Source organism: Hyperoodon ampullatus (genome assembly GCF_949752795.1).
Source record: "Hyperoodon ampullatus genome assembly, chromosome: 2".
NCBI classification, from domain to species: Eukaryota; Metazoa; Chordata; class Mammalia; order Artiodactyla; family Ziphiidae; genus Hyperoodon; species Hyperoodon ampullatus.
In genome coordinates, this window is record NC_136915.1 from 127,991,345 (window position 1) to 128,009,945 (window position 18,601).

The window sequence follows — 18,601 nt, forward strand, 5'->3', positions numbered from 1 at the left end:
TAAATTTATTTGGTCAGAGGAAGAGTGTGGCCAATGAACATTTTAATCCATAAGTTCAGATTTCTGCTTTTACTTTATGACTAAATCCCCATGGTGATTTAAACATGCAGAAGTAGTGGTTGATCTTGAATATAGAAAGGAAACAATGATTTAGATGCTATTGGGAATGTACTCATGATAATTAGAAATGGTAATCAGTAAGAAAACCAATGAAAATATTTCATACAATTTCCTGGGATTGTTGCTGGTATCTGGAGACATGTTGATAAATGGATGAAGAACATTTCCCTCCTTGTTTACAGTCCCTGCAGTTAAACTTAGGCCGCTGGTTTGCTTTTCTGTGGGTTAAATGATTTCAGGAAAGCTTGTGGTCTCACTCCTGAGTTATATGCAACATTTTCTGCCAAACTGAAATTAAACTGCTTTTGGCAGACTTAAGTGTTGGATCAGCACCAAAGGAAATTCCATTTGGCTTTGAGAGTTATTCAAACTTCTTCAAGATCAAGTTTTCCTTTTCATTTTAATATTACTGATATCTTATTTCTCATTGGATGACTTGTTCATCAGTGAGGTCATTCACCTTTGAACTGTAGCTTGTTGTTCACAGAGCCATGGCATCATAAGGCTTGCAGGGACTGTGAAATGTCATCCAGGCTGGCAGGACCATATCCGTCTTCAGAGGAGGGTGGCTGCCTGTGCCTGAGACAATGAGTACCTTTGCCTGGAAGCCTCGATATCCATCATAGAAGAGTATGACTGCCACCCTGACTAAACTGGCAGTTCTGTCATTTTCGTCATACTGAAACATTCCGCAGCGGTTGTACCAGCATATTTTTATCATTGTAGCTTCTTCTTCTCTGCTCCTTTTCCTCCTTGCCACCTCTAAAACTGGCACAATTAAAATTAGTACAATTAAAGGTTTATTCCCCAAGTTTTTTCCCAGTGTAGAACTACAGTATAAGATTATAAAGTACTGGGAAAATAAGGGATAGGAAACTTTAGGTTATGGGAGCAGCTGCTTAGGTTAAATATGACTTTTAATTTACAGACAACCTTGCAGCTGAGAGCTGAACTGATTGAGGCCATGTGTTATGCTTCTGAATATTAAAGATAATCTGACATTTTGCACAGATAGATTTGCCTGATTAACCATTTTAAGGAGTTTCTAAACTAAGGCAGAAGCGCCCATCTCCTTTTCTAACCACTGTTCACTGGTAACTCTGTACCTAGTAAAATAATTTTTTGTTTTAGAATAAATATTGGAAGAGTAGTTGAGCTACTTTTCTATCCAGAGAGTAAACATGTCCTCATATAGAACAAAACTGTGATACTCTGCAATTGGTTTATAAGCCAAGCCAAAATAGGAAGTGGTTTTGGCTTTCATTTCTGTCATCTACCAGATTTCAGCAAAGTGCATTTTCATTTTTTTTTTTAATGCTTACTGTGTCAAACAGTCTAAAATAGTTGTTTCTTGGAGGAGGTTTTTGTGGCACCCTACTTTTCTCTAGCAGTCTGCTAGAATTCAGTATATCTGCTTAAAATGGAGACAATAAGCTGATAAAAAAGAATATCACAGAAAGGTATTTGGAAGTCTCTGAATCTTTTTTAGGATAAAACTTCTACCATTTTAGCGCTAGAGAAGTTTATATGGATTTAGCTCTGTTTTTAGTCTGATTGCAATTATTTTCTTCCCTTGTCCTCTCATCTTTAAACTCATACTTCTGTTATCTAGACTGGAGGAAAACTATTTATCAAGAACATTGAAGACTGTCTGTTAACTAGATCTGCTCATTAAAATGTGGAAAAGAATGGGAAAAAAGACAACTGTCCATTTCTGGTTGGGAGAGGCAAAGTCTCTGCTGTCTATTGATTCTAGTAGGCAGCATGAAACAGTTTTGTCAACTAATCATCAGTCTGCTTGGAATGATGCACAGACTGGTCTAGGAAAAAATATGTTAAAAAAGAAAGCAATTAGTTTTCCATATGGGACGATGGACTTTCAGCTTTGTAAAATTTCCAGGAGTGTAAGATCTGCTGGATTCAAAAGTATTAAGGTGAAGTAGAAAGCCTTTCATGTTCCCATCTGCCATCATTGTGATTTTCACTTTTCATATAGTTACCATGGTATGAAAGTAGTTATTTAATCACTGTAGAATGAACCTTTTCAAGATTTCTATGCCTGTTAATAGATATGATGAATGATAGTTGGGATAGCTTAGAAGACATGATGCTTTCCACCAGTGAAAGTATGAAGAAAGGCACCAAGGTGACAGTATTACTTGGTAATGTTAATAATTTTGTTAGTAGTAAAAATATTAATGTTGACAATATCCTCTGGAATTAAACTCTAGAAATTTTCTGTAGTATCCTTGAGACTTTTGATACCCCAAATAGATGACTTAATATACTGGATATTAATTCTTATTTGTAATTAGGTGTTTTTTTCTTTAACATCTTTATTGGAGTATAATTGCTTTACAATGGTGTGTTAGTTTCTGCTTTATGCCAAAGTGAATCAGTTATACATATACCTATGTTCCCATATCTCTTCGCTCTTGCATCTCCCTCCCTCCCACCCTCCCTATCCCACCAGTCTAGGTGGTCACAGAGCACCGAGCTGATCTACCTGGGCTATGCGGCTGCTTCCCAATAGCTATCTATTTTATGTTTGGTAGTGTATATATGTCCATGCCACTCTCTCACTTTTTCACAAATTACCCTTCCACCTCCCCATGTCCTCAAGTCCATTCTCTAATAGGTCTGTGTCTTTATTCCCATCTTGCCCCTAGGTTCTTCACGACCATTTTTTTTTCCCCTTAGATTCCATATATACGTGTTAGCATATGGTATTTGTTTTTCTCTTTCTGACTGACTTCACTCTGTATGACAGACTCTAGGTCCATCCACCTCACTACAAATAACTCAATTTCGTTTCTTTTTATGGCTGAGTAATATTCCATTGTATATATGTGCCACATCTTCTTTATCCATTCATCTGGTGATGGACACTTAGGTTGCTTCCATGTCCTGGCTATTGTAAATAGAGCTGCAATGAACATTTTGGTACATCACTCTTTTTAAATTATAGTTTTCTCAGGGTATATGACCAGTAATGGGATTGCTGGGTTGTATAATAGTTCTATTTTTAGCTTTTTAAGGAACCTCCATACTGTTCTCCATAGTGTCTGTATCAATTTACATTCCCATCAACAGTGCAAGAGGGTTCCCTTTTCTCCACACCCTCTCCAGCATTTATTGTTTGTAGATTTTTTGATGATGGCCATTCTGACTGGTGTCAGATGATATCTCATTGTAGTTTTGATTTCCATTTCTTTAATGATTAATTATGTTGAGCATTCTTTCATGTGTTTGTTGGCAATCTGTATATCTTCTTTGGAGAAATATCTATTTAGGTCTTCTGCCCATTTTTGGATTGGGTTGTTTGTTTTTTTGGTATTAAGCTGCATGAGTTGCTTGTATGTTTTGGAGATTAATCTTTTGCCAGTTGCTTCATTTGCAAATATTTTCTCCCATTCTGAGGGTTGTTTTTTCGTCTTGTTTATGGTTTCCTTTGCTATGCAAAAGCTTTGAAGTTTCACTAGGCCCCATTTGTTTATTTTTATTTCCATTTCCCTAGGAGGTGGGTCAAAAAGGATCTTGCTGTGATTTATGTCATAGAGTGTTCTGCCTGTGTTTTCCTCTAAGAGTTTGATAGTTTCTGGCCTTACATTTAGGTCTTTAATCCATTTTGAGTTTATTTTTGTGTATGGTGTTAGGGAGTGTTCTAATTTCATACTTTTACATGTACATGTCCAGTTTTCCCAGCATCACTTATTGAAGAGGCTGTCTTTTATCCACTGTATATTCTTGCCTCCTTTATCAAAGACAAGGTGACCATATGTGCGGAAGTTTATCTCTGGGCTTTCTATCCTGTTCCATTGATCTATATTTCTGTTTTTGTTCCAGTACCATACTGTCTTGATTACTGTAGCTTTATAGTAGTGTCTGAAGTCAGGAAGCCTGGTTCCTCCTGATTCATTTTTCGTTCTGAAGATTGCTTTGGCTATTAGGGGTCTTTTGTGTTTCCATACAAATTGTGAAATTTTTTCTTCTAGTAGTGTGAAAAATTCCAGTGGTAGATAGATAGGGATTGCATTGAATCTGTACATTACTTTGGGTAGTAGAGTCATTTTCACAATGTTGATTCTTCCAATCCAAGAACATGGTATATCTCTCCATCTATTTGTATCATCTTTAATTTATTTCATCAGTGTCTTATAATTCTCGGCATACAGGTGTTTTGTCTTCTTAGGTGAGTTTATTCCTAGATATTTTATTCTTTTTGTTTCAGTGGTAAATGAAAGGGTTTCCTTAGTTTCTCTCTCAGATTTTTCTTTGTTACTGTGTAGGAATGCAAGATATTTCTGTGCATTAATTTTGTATCCTGCTACTTTACCAAATTCATTGTTAGCTCCAGTAGTTTTCTGGTAGCATCTTTAGGATTCTCTATGTATAATATCATGTCATATGCAAACAGGGACAGCTTTACTTCTTCTTTTCCGTTTTGGATTCCTTTTATTTCTATTTTCTTCATTTATTGCTGTGGTTAAAACTTCCAAAACTATATCGAATAAGAGTGGTGAGAGTAGGCAACTTTGTCTTGTTCGTGATCTTAGTGGAAATGGTTTCAGTTTTTCACCATTGAGGACGATGTTGGCTGTGGGTTTGTCATACATGTCCTTTATTACGTTGAGGAAAGTTCCCTCTATGTCTGCTTTCTGCAGGGTTTTTATCATAAATGGGTGTTGAATTTTGTTGAAAGCTGTCTCTGCATCTATTGAGATGATCATATGTTTTTTCTCCTTCAATTTGTTAATAGGGTGTATCACGTTGATTGATTTGCATATGTTGAAGAATCCTTGCATTCCTGGGATAAACCCCATTTGATCATGGTGTATGATCCTTTTAATATGTTTTTGGATTCTGTTTGCTAGTATTTTGTTGAGGATTTTTGTATCTCTGTTCATCAGTGATACTGGCCTGTAGGTTTCTTTCTTTGTGACATCTTTGTCTGGTTTTGGTATCAGGGTGATGTTGGCCTCATAGAATGAGTTTGGGAGTGTTCCTCCCTCTGCTTTATTTTGGAAGAGTTTGAGTAGGATAGGTGTTAGCTCTTCTCTAAATGTTTGATAGAATTCGGCTGTGAAGCCATCTCGTCCTGGGCTTTTGTTTGTTGGAAGATTTTTAATCACAGTTTCAATTTCAGTGCTTGTGATTGGTCTGTTCACATTTTGTATTTGTTCCTGGTTCCGTCTGGGAAGGTTGTGCATTTCTAAGAATTTGTCCATTTCTTCCAGGTTGTCCATTTTATTGGCATATAGCTGCTTGTAGTAATCTCTCATGATCTTTGTATTTCTGCAGTGTCAGTTGTTACTTCTCCTTTTTGATTTCTAATTCTATTGATTTGAGTCTTCTACCTTTTTTTCTTGATGAGTCTGGCTAATGGTTTATCAATTTTGTTTATCTTCTCAAAGAACCAGCTTTTAGTGTTATTGATCTTTGCTATCGTTTCCTTCATTTCTTTTTCATTTATTTCTGCACTGATCTTTATGATTTCTTTCCTTCTGCTAACTTTGGGTTTTTTTGTTGTTGTTCTTCTTCTTTCTGTAATTTCTTTAGGTGTAAGGATACGTCTTCATCTGAGATGTTTATGTTTCTTAAGGTAGGATTGTATTGCTATAAACTTCCCTCTTAGAACTGCTTTTGCTGCATCCCATAGGTTTTGGGTTGTCCTGTTTTCATTGTCATTTGTTTCTAGGTAATTTTTGATTTCCTCTTTGATTTCTTCAGTGTTCTCTTAGTTATTAAGTAGTGTATTGTTTAGCCTCCCTGAGTTTGTATTTTTTACTGATGTTTTCCTGTAATTGATATCTAGTCTCATAGTGTTGTGGTCAGAAAAGATACTGGATATGATTTCAATTTTCTTAAATTTACCAAGACTTGATTTGTGACCCAAGATATGATCTATCCTGGAGAGTGTTCCATGAGAACTTGAGAAGAATGTGTATTCTGTTGTTTTGGATGCAATGTCCTATAAATATCAATTAAATCCGTCTTGTTTAATGTAATATTTAAAGCTTGTGTTTCCTTATTTATTTTCATTTTGGATAATCTGTCCATTGGTGAAAGTGGGGTGTTAAAGTCCCGTACTATGGTTGTGTTCCAGTCAATTTCCCCTTTTATGGCTGTTAGTATTTGCCTTATGTATTGATGTGCTCCTATCTTGGGTGCATACATATTTACAATTGTTATATCTTCTTAGATCGATCACTTAATCATTATGTATGTAGTGTCCTTCTTTGTCTCTTTTAATAGTCTTTATTTTAAAGTCATTTTGTCTGATATGAGAATTGTTACTCCAGCTTTCTTTTGATTTCTATTTGCATGGAATTTCTTTTTCCATCCCCTCACTTTCAGTCTGTATGTGTCCCTAGGTCTGAAGTGGATCTCTTGTACACAGCATATATACGGGTCTTGTTTTTGTATCCATTCAGCCAGTCTTTGTCTTTTGGTTGGAGCATTTAGTCCATTTATATTTAAGGTAATTATTAATATGTATATTCCTATTCCCATTTTCTTAATTGTTTTGGGTTTGTTATTTTAGGTCTTTTCCTTCTCTTGTGTTTCCTGCCTAGAGAAGTTCCTTTAGCATTTGTTGTAAAGCTGGTTTGGTGGTGCTGAATTCTGTTAGCTTTTGCTTGTCTGTAAAAGTTTTAATTTCTCTATCAAATCTGAATGAGATCTTTGCTGGGTAGAGTAATCCTGGTTGTAGGTATTTCTCCTTCATCACTTTAAATATGTCTGGCCACACCCTTCTGGCTTGCAGAGTTTCTGCTGAAAGATCAGCTGTTAACCTGATGGGGATTCCCTTGTGTGTTATTTGTTGTTTTTCCCTTGCTGCTTTTAATATTTTTTTCTTTGCATTTAATATTTGATGGTTTGATTAATATGTGTCCTGGCTTGTTTCTCCTTGGATTTATCCTGTAAGGGGCTCTCTGTGCTTCCTGGACTTGAATAACTATTTCCTTTCCCATATTAGGGAAGTTTTCAACTAAAATCTCTTCAAATATTTTCTCAGTCCCTTTCTTTTTCTCTTCTTCTTCTGGGACCCCTGTAATTTGAATTTTGGTGTGTTTAATGTTGTCCCAGTGGGGTCTGAGACTGTCCTCAATTATTTTTATTCTTTTTTCTTTATTCTGCTCTGCAGCAGTTATTTCCACTATTTTATCTTCCAGGTCACTTATCTGTTTTTCTGCCTCATTTATTCTGCTATTCATCCCTTCTAGAGAATTTTAAATTTCATTTATTGTGTTGTTCATCACTGTTTGTTTGCTCTTTATTTCTTCTAGGTCCTTGTTAAACCTTTCTTGTATTTTCTCCATTGTATTTCCAAGATTTTGGATCATCTTTACTATCATTATTCTGAATTCTTTTTCAGGTAGACTCCCTATTTCCTCTTCATTTTTTAGGTCTTGTGGGTTTTTGCCTTGCTCCTTCATCTGCTGTGTGTTTCTCTATCTTCTCATTTTGCTTAATTTACTGTGTTTGGGGTCTCCTTTTTGCAGGCTGCAGGTTTGTAGTTCCCATTGTTTTTGGTGTCTGTCCCAGTGGCTAAGGTTGGTTCAGTGGGTTGTGTAGGCTTCCTGGTGGAGGGACTTGTGCCTGTGTTCTGGTGGATGAGACTGGATCTTGTCTTTCTGGTGGGCAGGTCCACGTCTGGTGGTGTGCTTTGGGGTGTCTGTGGCCTTATTATGATATTAGGCAGCCTCTCTGCTAATAGTTGGGGTTGTGTTCCTGTCTTGCTAGTTGTTTGGCATAGGGTGTCCAGCACTGTAGCTTGCTGGTCTTTGAGTGAAGCTGGGTCTTGGCATTGAGATGGAGATCTCTGGGAGATGTTCGCTGTTTGATATTACTTGGAGCTGGGAGGTCTCTTGTGGAACAGTGTTCTGAACTTGGCTCCCCCACCTCAGAGGCACAGCCCTGACGCCTGGCTGGAGCACCAAGAGCCTTTCATCCGCACGGCTCTGAATAAAAGGGAGAAAAAGAAACAAAGAAAAAAAAGAAACAAAGAAAAAGAAAGAAAGAAAGAGAAAGAAAGAAAGAATGGGAGGAAGGGAGGAAGAAAGAAAGGAAAAAAGAGAGAAAATAAAATAAAATAAAGTAAAATAAAATAAAATTGTTTTTAAAATAAAAAAATAATTATTAAGAAAAATTTTTTTAAAGTAAGCAAACAAACAAACAAAAAAAGTAAGAAAAAAAAACGGACAGACAGAACCCTAGGACAAATGGTAAAAGCAAAGCTATACAGGCAAAATCACACACACAAGCATTCACATACACACTCACAAAAAGATAAAAAGGGAAAAATATATATATATATCTTTGCTCCTATATTCCACCTCCTCAATTTGTGATGATTCTTTGTGTATTCAGGTATTCCGCAGATGCAGGGTACATCAGGTTGATTGTGGAGATTTAATCCTCTGCTACTGAGGCTGCTGGGAGAAATGTCCCTTTCTCTTCTTTGTTCGCACAGCTCCCGGGGTTCAGCTTTGGATTTGGCCCCCCCTCTGCCTGAGGACACCTGAGGGCGTCTGTTCTTCGCTCAGACAGGACGGGGTTAAAGGAGCAGCTGATTCAGGGGCTCTGGCTCACTTAGGTCATGGGGAGGGAGGGGTACAGATGAGCACCTCCAGCAGAGGCCATTGTGACGTTGCACCAGCCTGAGGTGCGTCGTGCGTTCTCCCGGGGAAGTTGTCCCTGGATCACAGGACCCTGGCAGTGGTGGGCTTCCCAGGCTCCCAGGAGGGGCTGCGTGGAGAGTGACCTGCGCTTGTACACAGGCTTCTTGGTGGCCACTGCAGCAGCCTTAGCATCCCATGCCCGTCTCTGGTGTCCACACTGATAGCCGTGGCTCGCGCCCATCTCTGGAGCTCCTTTAAGCGGCGCTCTTAATCCCCTCTCCTCGCGCACCAGGAAACAAAGAGCCAAGAAAAAGTCTCTTGCCTCTTCCACATCTCCAGACCTTTTCCCAGACTCCCTCACAGCTAGCGGTGGCGCACTAGCCCCCTTCAGGCTGTGTTCACGCAGCCAACCCCAGTCCTCTCCCTGGGATCTGGGATCCGACCTCCGAAGCCCGAGCCTCAACTCCCAGCCCCTGCCTGCTCTGGCGGGTGAGCAGACAAACGTCTTTTGCTGGTGAGTGCTGGTCGGCACTGATCCTGTGTGCGGGAATCTCTCTGGTTTACCCTCTGCACCCCTGTTGCTGAGCTCTCCTCAGTGGCTCCAGAGTGTTCCCTCTCCTCCACCCGCAGTCTCTGCCCTTGAAGGGGCTTCCTAGAGTGTGGAAACTTTTCCTCCTTCACAGTTCCCTCCCTCTGGTGCAGGTCCCATCCCTATTCTTTTGTCTCTGTTTTTTTCTTTTTTCTTTTGCCCTGCCCAGGTATGTGGAGAGTTTCTTGCCTTTTGGGAGGTCTGAGGTCTTCTGCCAGCGTTCAGTAGGTGTTGTGTAGGAGCTGTTCCACATGTAGATGTATTTCTGATGTATTTGTGGGGAGGGAGGTGATCTCCATGTCTTACTCTTCTGCCGTCTTGAAGCTCCCCCCTGTAATTATGTGTTAATTAAAGAAATTCTAGCTCTTGTAACAGATAAAAGTCAAAATCTCAGTGATTTAAAGAGTAGAAGTTTAGTTCCTTTTTTCCTCCTGAAGTTAATTTATTATCATGCTGAAATATGATGTAAATTTTTCAAAAAATTTATTATATTGAACCAATTCCAGATTCCCAGAAGTTTATTTCTTGCTTAACTGAAGTTCAAGGTGAGTTTCCTGATTGGCAAGTAGCTTCCCTCTGTGCAGTGATTCAAGGACCCAGGCTCTTTCCATCTTGTTGCTCTGTCTCCTCTAACATATTGTTTCCAAGGTACTTAAACTGCGTCAAGCCCTGGAAGGGTAAAAAGCAAGGCTGGTCATGCAGGGAAAGTGGTGCATCCCCGTCAGTTCTCTTCACATCCCATTGGCTAGAACTCAGGCACGTGGGCACACCTAACTACCTCTTCTGCTTGGGAAATGTATCCAAATGGTGTTCCCAAGTGGAAGAGGAAATAGGTTTGGTCAACAGTTAGTCTCTGCCCGCATAATCCAAGAATAGATCTGTGTAAGCTATAAAAATGTATGTGTTTTGTTGTTTTACTTAATTGCATTTCATTAGTTTTAAATGGAATAGATTTGCCTACATTTAGTTATTTTAACATATTAAACATTTTGCTGTGTGAAGTTTTTATTCCTATAGAGATCAAGAAAAAGAGATGTCTGTGAACTGCTATACCAATATCCTGAAGCAACAAGCTTATTCTATAACTTTTGAAAAGTTATTAGCAATTCTAATCTCTAAACTAAGGCAATGCAGTGGGTCTAAGAGAGGGTTCCCAATTTGAGAGAAATTTCTCTGGTGAAAATTCAGGATTTCATGTCCCAGTGGATTTGAAGTGTCAGGGAGCAAGAAGAGTCCAGGGTCATTCTGAATTTTTCCCATGAATGAGCAGACATTTGGAATAAGTTTTGGAAAAAGAGAAGGTGGGATAATGACCTCAGGTTTACACATGTAATTTGAGGTGACTGGAGGAAATGTTCTGGAAACATTTGGAAATTAAATCTGTAATTCATGGTAGAGAAGTGGCTTGGGTCATCTGAATACCAGGTCTTTGAAGTCATGGGATAAGCTCAGTTCACCCAGGAAAAAGTGAGAAGAGGACTGTGCTGTCAATGATGGAAGTGGAAGAAGAAACAATTTCACTTGTGTGATAGAGTACCTTTTTCTGGCTCCATTTAATCGATATTTGTTGAACTCTTGTGACGTACTGGGCACTCTGCTAGGCAGTGGGGGTGGAGCCGCAAACATGACAGTGTCCTCCTCATGGAACCTAGCATTCTAAGAAATAGTAGGAATGTCAGTGTGTGAGGGCTGGATTTCTGATAAGGCATTTACATACAGTGTATTGTTGATATAATCACCTGGTGAGATGGCTAATGGGTTTATTCCCACTTTATAGTTTAGGAAACTGAGGAACAAATAGTCTAAATGACTTGTCCAAGGTCACCCGTTAGTGTTGAGTGTCTGAGTGTAAAGTGTTGTAGGGTACATCTGGTCACTCAGACATTTTGCCATGCTATCCCATCCTCCCAGGTATGAAGAGGGCAGATATGTCCTCCCTTCCTGCCATTCAATCCCACACCACTTTTTTTTTTTTTTGCAGTACGCGGGCCTCTCACTGTTGTGGAGCACAGGCTCCGGACGCGCAGGCTCAGCGGCCATGGCTCAAGGGTCCAGCCGCGCCACGGCATGTGGGATCTTCCCGGACTGGGGCACGAACCCATGTCCCCTGCATCGGCAGGCAGACTCTCAACCACTGTGCCACCAGGGAAGCCCTCACACTACTTTTATCTCTGTACTCCATATCACCTTCAAGCTCACCACATGGCTCTTCTCCTCTAGAACACATTTTTCATCTCTGATTTTTCTGATACATTTGCATTTATTGTCTGCCATGTACAGCCACTCTTTGTTTTTCTACTTTCTTAGTTTTGATTTGCTATTGATGAATATTTTAGCCTTTCACAGATACTCTTGGTTACTAATTGTTTTGAAATGTTTTATCTGCCTTTGTAGATTGTCACCTTATTTTGGACACAAACTTCAGCTTTTACTTCTCTTTGCCCAAAGTGCTTAGTACAGAAAGGCAGAAACTGGAGTAATTTTTTTATTCTGAGATTGTCTATAGCCAACATTATACCCCCAAAACGGTATTCTCAGTCCTGTTCTATGGATGCCAGGTGTCCAACTATTATCTGTCATTACAGAAACATTTCCAAGAATGTAAGGTAATTTTCAGAAAAACTCAATTCCAGTTTTCCTGAATAAATTACACTATTACCTGGTGAAATACCGAGGTTACTATTTAAAGAAAATTATATATTATTAATTTGTACTATAAATTATATATATTATATATAATTTATGTATTATATAAATTTATATTTTTCTATTTGGAGTACCCTGTGAAAATCCTGCCATTATTAGGAAATTTACCTTATAATAATTTTCAATGCTTATCCACATTTATAAATTTTTTTTTTAATTTTGTCTAGTAATGAGCTGCATTTTCTCTTCCCTGTCACAGGAAGATGAACCTGACACATGGAATGCACCAGCCAAGTGTTTCTTGCCATGAATTTGGCAGTTTGCTTTGTAGCAGATGTTCTCTTTCTATGCATGCTCTTTCTCTCCTACCTTCCTTCTCCATGGAAAATATGTAGGGAGCAGAACATGTATATTTAGTGCTTTCCATTTATCTGGGACAGGACTTGTGCCTTGCATGAAAACTAAGTGTCTCTAGCAAAAAGGGACAGACTTTCCCCTAAGAATACTTAGGAAGCTGACCGAAAAATGAGGACCTTCTAGAACCAGCCTGAATTAGAATAGGGTGTGAGAATCTGTTGATGGTGAAGCTTTTGAATCAGTCACTTTGCATCCCCTCTCTTCAGTTGAATTTAATTGCACTTTTAAAGACAGGATAGGGTATGCTTTAGGAAAATGTGGTATCACCCAAATCCAAACTGTTAAAGCACTCGCTGAAGAAAATATTTGCATTTCATTAGGATTCTTCATTTTCTCAGAAGATGTGTCTTGTTTTCCTTAAAGCTGAAATCCTTTAACACATTCTGAATATATTTAAATTTACTGAAAGCAACATCAACAAAATTATGTACAAATGACCTTTGAGGAAACTTGCAATTGAGTGACACTGAATCCTCCAGATCATTGCCTTCTAGAAGCTTCCCCCAGAGTTTGCAGAAGTCCTCCCAGATTACATTTACATAGTATGCAGGGACTGCATGATTGTTTATATTTCCTCACTCCTTGCCCTGTGATCTCTTACATCCTGTGGTCAGGCCTGGCCATGTGATTTGCTTCAGCAAATGGAACCTCAGTAGTGTGTGTCATAGAAGCATTAATTGTGATTACCAAGTTTAGATCAGCCTCCAGTGCCCCTGTACTTTTTGCCATACGAAGCCTTATCTGGACAGCATATGTTCTTTCAACCTTGATCCCAGAATCAGAAGATGCTTGTAGTAGACCCAAACCCAGGCTGCAGCCTGAAACACCAGTTATTTACTTGTTTTTTTTCAATAAATTTTTAGGACATGCCTAGGCACTGGTGTTATAATAAAGAGCAAAAACGCATGGTCATTATTCACATTCAGGTTAAAATTAAGTAATTTAAAATCTCTTCTTTAATACTAAAATAACTATGAATAAATTATAGAATCAAAATTGACATGCATTTTTTTAAAGATCAAGTATTAGAATGCTAAGAACTTTCACAGTTCTGATGGTCCACATCATAATAAACCACTGAGATATATACCATTATGATCATTTTGGCACGGAAGCACTGACTGGAAGATGTAAGTATGAGATGAGGCCCAGGAAAGCAGAAGTAGAAAGATAGGGAAATTGGAGAATTCAAATGTATATGTCACTCCTTCCAATGCTGAAATAGTTATACTTACATAGGAGAAGAAATTATAAAAGGAGTTAAAGTTTCCATCCAGTTGCATCATAAGAAGTAGGTGCAGAAGTAAACTTTAGGGGAGTATTATTAGGATATGTATGCTTAAAGATATTATTTTTAGTATCTAAAGAAAGTTTAGTAATGACATAGGAGTAGAAAGTTGCATAACATCAGAATTCTATAACCTGGTTGTGGAGTTTGGGGCTGCAAGAGACTTTGACCACGAGAAATCATCCCAGGAAATGATTGTATGTAACATGTTGACTGAAGTCTCAGTGGATGGGTATGTATCCTGACTCTAGTGCTTAGTAATTATAAGAGGTTGGTCAAGTAACTTAATCTTATTCGATCTCAGTTTTCTCATCCATATGATGTGTCCACTCATAAAGGCTTTGTGGACATTAATGCGATAATGCACATAAGCCATTTGAAATGGTGCCTGGCTCATTGCAAGTGATCAATATAATATTTGCAACTATTGTAGAAGTGCTAGAAGATCTTTCTGCAGTAGGAGTCCTAGATTTAATAAAGTTTAGTGAAGAGTTTTGTAAAATATAATATTTGCAACTATTGTAGAAGTGCTAGAAGATCTTTCTGCAGTAGGAGTCCTAGATTTAATAAAGTTTAGTGAAGAGTTTTGTTAAGAGTCCCTGAAACAGTCTGCTATCTGGGTTGGGGCTCCCTGAGCAAATGACACCTTTTAATGGTACTTTATTTTGTTGTGAGAACCCTTAAAGTAGTTGAAGCCTATAAGCCTTGGGTAAAAATCTGGCTGATGCAATTCTGTTCTGATACAGTGGTGTGAACTGAGGCACCAGTGCTGTGTTTGAAACGTAGGAGTGTGGTTAGCTTTTCACTTTATATTTTTAAAGGGATGATGAAATATTTTGTACTTGGGCAGCCTGAGCTCTGTATTTCTGGCTGCTTGTAATAAAATTCAGGACCCCACTCAACTTGCACTGTGAAATGGCTTGTTCCTAAGATAGCTTGAGACCACGAGTCATGCACCTTTATCGTTTCCATGACTTTTATGTCCTCTATGTCCTTCTTCAGGGCATGAGGAAAGTCCCACAGGCTTTGAGAATACCCCAGCCACCCATCTTCACAGTGCACATGAGCCAAACCCTGCCTGGAGGGGTGAGGTTCTAATTAATCTCTTTGGTTATAGGGTGTCCCTTTCTTCCCCCCTGTATCTCAGGACCATAGGTGGTGGCATTAAAGCTTGCCTGAGTGTTACCTCTGCTGTGGTACCCACACGTTTGTGTGAAGTCTCACTCATTGAAAGGAAGGAGAACCTGCATCAAGTTCCATTTGGGAACTAAAATACTGGTTCTTAAGATAATATCCAGATCACAGTGAATCTTTTTATTTGGAGACAATTCCAGCTTGGTGCTGGTTTTGCCACATGACTCTGGGATTAAGAACACCTCCATGGATCCTCAGTCAAGAGCATGTGGCCATAGCATCAGACACAGCACGGGTTTTGCTGGATGGAGGGCACTACAGGGTGTGATGTGGGGTAAATGTTTAAAGAGCGTCACGTTCAGTTGTCAATGACCAAGAAAGACCTCACAGTTGTCAGTTAACACTTTACTCAATATATCAACAGCATTTGAATTTGATATGGTAAATCACCCTCTCCTCCGCAAAGCACTGTCTTTCCTGAGTTTTCAAGATACCTCACTCACCTGGCTTTTCTGTGGTCTCCTTTGCTGACTCATCTCATATTGCTGACAGCAAAATACTGAAGTGCCCAGAGTACATTCTTTTTCTCTCAATGCTCATTGCCTCCGTGATCCCATCCAAAATCTTCTCTGTAAATGCTGTTCACACACTGATGACTCTGACATTTACATCTTTAGCTTAGACCTTGTCCTGAACTTCAGATTCACATCCAACTGTCTATTTGATGCTTGATTTGTATGTCTAATGGGTGTCTCAGCCCGAACACATCCAGGACAAAACTCCTAATCTTCCTCAAATTAGGTTTTCCTGTAGTAATTCCCATCTCTTTAATGGCATTTCCATCCTTCCAGTTTCTCGGGCCAAAAATTTAGAGTCATTCTTGATTGTGTTTATCTCAAATTATAGATTTAAGTCTGTAAACAAATACTATAGAATCTATTTTCAAAATATCAATATATTCAGAATCTGACCATTTTCACCACTTCCAATGCTACATCTTAACATGAATAAGCTGCATCCCGTTTCTCCTCTGTACTGTGGCAAAAGCTCTTTGTGTCTGCCCTTGTCCCCCAAGGCTGTTCTCACCAAGTGTCCTTTTGAGTGGTGACTAGTTTAGACCACGTCATTCTTCTACCAACAGTCCTTCAGTGGTTGGTTTCTCATTTCCCTCAGAGTAAAGCTGAAGTTCTTAATAATAGCCTCCAGGATGTGGCCTCTCATTACCTTGCCGATCTTTTTCCTAATGCTCCTTCTCTTGTTCCATCCCTCATTCCCCGCCCCCTCACCCCAACTGGCCTCCTTCTTCCACAAAAATGCCAGAAATATTCCCACAACCTATAGTTTATGCCTTCCCTCTGCCTTGAATGTTACTCCTCCAGATTAACACCATGGCTAACTTCCTCACCTGCTTGAGGTCTTTACACCTGTGTTACGTCTTAGTGAGCTTTGCAAAGCCATCATTTTTTTTTTTTTTAGCATCTTTATTGGAGTATAATTCCTTTACAATGGTGTGTTAGTTTCTGCTTTATAACAAAGTGAATCAGTTATACATACATATATATATATCCATATCTCTTCCGTCTTGCGTCTTCTTCCCTCCCACTCTCTCTATCCCACCTTTCTAGGTGGTCACAAATCACCTAGCTGATCTCCCTGTGCTATGCGACTGCTTCCCACTAGCTATCTGTTTTACATTTGGTAGTGTATATATGTCCACGCCAGTCTCTCACTTTGTCCCAGCTTACCCTTCCCCCTCCCCATATCCTCAAGTCCATTCTCTATTAGGTCTGCGTCTTTATTCCCATCTTGCTCCTAGGTTCTTCACGACCATTTTTCTTTTTTTTTTCTTTAGCTTCCATATATATGTGTTAGCATATGGTATTTGTTTTTCTCTTTCTGACTGACTTCACTCTGTATGACAGACTCTAGGTCCATCCACCTCACTACAAATAACTCAATTTTGTTTCTTTTTATGGCTGACTAATATTCCATTGTATGTATGTGCCACATCTTCTATATCCATTCACCTGGTAATGGACACTTAGGTTGCTTCCATGTCCTGGCTATTGTAAATAGAGCTGCAATGAACATTGTGATGCATGACTCTTTTTGATTTATGGTTTTCTCAGTGTATATGCCCAGTAGTGGGATTGCTGGGTGGTATGGTAGTTCTATTTTTAGTTTTTTAAGTTTTTTTTTTTTTTACTGTTCTCCAGAGAGGCTGTATCAATGTATATTCCCACCAACAGTGCAAGAGGGTTCCCTTTTCTCCACACCCTTTCCAGCATTTATTGTTTGTAGATTTTTTGATGATGGCCATTCTGACTGGTGTGAGATGATATCTCATTGTAGTTTTGATTTGCATTTCTCTAATGATTAGTGATGTTGAGCATTCTTTCATATGCTTGTTGGAAATCTGTAAAGCTTCTTAGGAGAAATGTCTATTTAGGTCTTCTGCCCATTTTTGGATTGGGTTGTTTGTTTTTTTGGTATTGAGCTGCATGAGCTGCTTGTAAATTTTGGAGATTAATCCTTTGTCAGTTGCTTCATTTGCAAATATATATCCCATTCCAAGGGCTGTCTTTTCGTTTTGTTTATGGTTTCCTTTGCTGTGCAAAAGCTTATAAGTTTCATTAGGTCCTATTGTTTATTTTTGTTTTTATTTCCATTTCTCTAGGAGGTGTGTCAAAAAGGATCTTGCTGTGACTTATGCCATAGAGTGTTCTGCCTATGTTTCCCTCTAAGAGTTTGATAGTATCTGGCCTTACATTTAGGTCTTTAATCCATTTTGAGTTTATTTTTGTGTATGGTGTTAGGGAGTGTTCTAATTTCATACTTTTACATATACCTGTCCAGTTTTCCCAGCACCAATTATTGAAGAGGCTGTCTTTTCTCCACTGTATATTCTTGCCTCCTTTATGAAAGATAAGGTGACCATATGTGTGTGGGCGTATCTCTGGGCTCTCTATCCTTTCCATTGATCTATATTTCTGTTTTTGTACCAGTACCATACTGTCTTGATTACTGTAGCTTTGTAGTAGAGTCTGAAGTCAGGGAGCCTGATTGCTCCAGCTCCGTTTTTCTTTCTCAAGATTGCTTTGGCTGTTCGGGGTCTTTTGTGTTTCCATACAAATTATGAAGTGTTTTCTTCTAGTTCTGTGAAAAATGCCACTGGTAGTTTGGTAGGGACTGCACTGAATCTTTAGATTGCTTTGGGCAGTAGAGTCATTTTCACAATTTTGATTCTTCCAATCCAAGAACATGGTATATCCCTCCATCTCTTTGTATCACCTTTAATTACTTTCATCAGTGTCTTATAATTTTCTTCATACAGCTCTTTTGTCTCCTTAGGAAGGTTTATTCCTAGATATTTTATTCTTTTTGTTGCAATGGAAAACAGGAGTGTTTTCTTAATTTCACTTTCAGATTTTTCATCATTAGAGTGTAGGAATGCTAGAGATTTCTGTGCATTAATTTTGTGTTCTGATACTTTGCCAAATTCATTGATTAGCTCTAGTTGTTTTCTGGTAGTATCTTTAGGATTCTCTATGTATAGTATCATGTCATCTGCAAACAGTGACAGCCTTACTTCTTCTTTTCTGCTTTGGATTCCCTTTATTTCTGTTTTCTTCTCTGATTGCTGTGGCTGAAACTTCCAAAACTATGTTGAATAATAGTGTTGAGAGTGGGCAACGTTGTCTTGTTCCTGATCTTAGTTGAAATGGTTTCAATTTTTCACCATTTAGGACGATGTTGGCTGTGTGTTTGTCATATATGGCCTTT

The 18,601-nt window shown here is 38.7% G+C and overlaps 1 protein-coding gene across 2 annotated transcripts in view; it reads left to right on the top strand.

Annotated features, from left to right (window-relative positions):
- Positions 1-18,601, top strand: part of PLD5 (phospholipase D family member 5) — a gene marked incomplete at both ends in the record, with an annotated part of 422,025 nt that overhangs the window by 116,529 nt on the left and 286,895 nt on the right. The window lies entirely within an intron of this gene.